We start from the raw sequence: 2,476 nt of genomic DNA, 5'->3' as shown, positions 1-2,476 counted from the left end.
GGGTCCGGCCGCAGCGTGCCAGCGCCCAGCTCTGTGGTTTGTTTAAGTTTCAGCGGTGATTGCTGACAAGCTGTTTGCCGGGGCAGGCGCGATACCGGGATCGCCCCACCCTGCCCCTTACGGCTCTTGGCACCCGGCCGCCTCGGGCCGCCTCCCTATACCGGGGTCAGGGTCACCACCGACCTGTCCCGACGCAGGCATGGGGAAGAGTCCCTCTCCTCCCTCTCCGCTAAGCTCCCCTGCCCGTTGCTGGTTTCCTCCTGCCCCAGCTCAGGAGCTGGGTGGCCCGGGGTGATCCCGAGGGCAGCCGTCCCGCCCGCTCCGCCCCACACCATCTGCATCCTTTCGGGATGGGGTGCGTGGAGCCGTTCAGAGTTTCAACACAAACCAGCTGTAGCCACAGAAGCGGGTTTTGCATCTAAAAACCTTCCGAAATGGGGCACTGCGGCAAACCCGGCATTTTTCACGCGCGGCCCGGTCCCCCCAAGCGGGGAACAGCCTCAGGGGTCCCCAGACAGCATTTTTCCCAAAGGCTGGGCGCCCGCTGGGCTCCATCCCCGCTCCCCGCGGAGCTTTCCCACGCCGCGCGGCTCCATCCCCCGGCCCCGCCGCGGAGCTCCGGGAACCGCAGCCGGAGGCAGGGGCGGGAGGGGCCGGAGGTCGCTCCCGGTTGTGCTGCGGACGCACCCGGTGTACGCGGGGCAGGTGGCCCGGGGGTCCCGTCCCGGCAGGCGGAGCTCCCCAGCTCGGCACGGCTCCGCACCGAGCCCGCGGCGCGGGTGGCTCCGGGAGGTGCGGGAGGGCCGGACAGAGCCGCCCCTTCCGCCCCGGCCCGCCGGGGTCTGTCCGGCCGCGCCGGCCCCGTCTTCTGCCGAGGGGGAGCCCTCTGCCCACCCCTCCTCGCTGCACCTTGGCACCCCTCCTTCACCCGAGGGGCAGCCCTGCTCCTGGCCCCAGCCCATCCTGACATCCTGCATCTCCCCCAGAGACCCCGGCCCCTGCCCTGTCCCGCATGGGAGAGCCGGCCGCCCACCGGCCCTCTGGCTGGGGATGCTCCCTCCTTGTCCAAGAGACCCAGCACTCACCCCACACTGCCAGAGCCACTGCTGGCCCCTCCAGCAGCCCACCCTGACACGGCACCCTTGCCGAGAGCCCGCCCTGCTGCCCACCTTGCCCCTATGGCAGCCCTCTGCTGCACCTCCCACCTCCTGCCCCGAAGTAGTGGAGCCCCCAGCACGGTGCTTGGCCCCTGCCCTGTGTCCCTGCATGTGTCCCCGGGCTTTTAGACAGGACCGGCAGGGACTCTGGGTGAGCTGTACCTGCATGACCTTTGCATGGGGGGCTCCCTGCCTCTCCAGCACCCACGGCTTGCGCATGGCCACCTCCAGTTACTGCTTAACTTTCCTTGGCAGAAGCAGGCATCACTGCACTCTGTGACCTTAGGTGAAGGTGGCCCAGGGAGAAGGGCAGCCCTGCTTCAGGTTTTCTTCCTTGTCTGGCCCATGCTGGGTGCCAGTGTCATGTGAGACCCTCTGGCACAGCACTGGCACTGGGGCAGAGCAGCAGAGGGCACAGATTCATCCCAACAAAAAAAGAGAGGAAAAAAAAAGCAACAACTAGTGAGTTTCCCACAGCATTGGAGCTGATGTGGGGGAAGGAGGCTTGGGAGCTTCACAGGTACCTTTGGGCTCTCCAGCTCAGACCTCAAGCCTGAAGTGTTGCCTTGGGGCCCTCCAGCAGCTCTCGGCTGCATGTGCAGGATCCAGCCAGGCATATGGAGGATCCATCACAGATGGCAGGATCTGCTCCTGCAGGGCATTGCTCCCTTGCCATCCAGGGCATCCCACTGAGCCTGCCAGAGCTCAGACATGTTAGAAACGAGGGTATTTATTGATGCCTCAGCTCTGGGTGCCACACCATGGACTCATCAGGGCCACCCTGCCCTCACCTGCCCAGCCATGAGCTCCTACCACAGCACCTGTGTCCTGCAGCCCCCCAACCTCAGCCCTGTCACAGCCTGGTGATGTCCCTCACTGCAGATGCCAACCCAACCCCTGCTCCTACTTGGAAGATACAGGCCCATCCTGCTCTCACCCTCTGCTGCATCAGCCCTGTTTTACAAGCATGGTTTCCCCCACATCCCTAATAAAGCTGGCACAGGGCACCCCAGCTTCTGGAAGGAGGTTGTTATAGTCCCCTGTCCCTCCTTTGCTCCCCCCAGGACACCTCCATGCTGCTCAGCGGCTCCTGCCCTGCTCCCAGGCAGGATTACACAGCCCCCACTGCTCCCCAGGGAATGTGCCCATCACCTTGGTGTCCTGGCAGGCCTCGAGCTGCTTGTTTGCTCTGCCTGGGGGACTGGGGCCATTTCCCAGCAACCCAGTACCTTACCCTTGCTGGGATTTCTGCTCTCCATGGCACGGCAGTGAGCCAGCTGTGCCGTGCCTGGGAACCAGCAGGCAGGGGCAGGCCAGCA

Source organism: Camarhynchus parvulus, chromosome 6 (genome assembly GCF_901933205.1).
Source record: "Camarhynchus parvulus chromosome 6, STF_HiC, whole genome shotgun sequence".
Lineage (NCBI taxonomy): Eukaryota > Metazoa > Chordata > Aves > Passeriformes > Thraupidae > Camarhynchus > Camarhynchus parvulus.
This window is presented reverse-complemented; position numbering follows the sequence as displayed.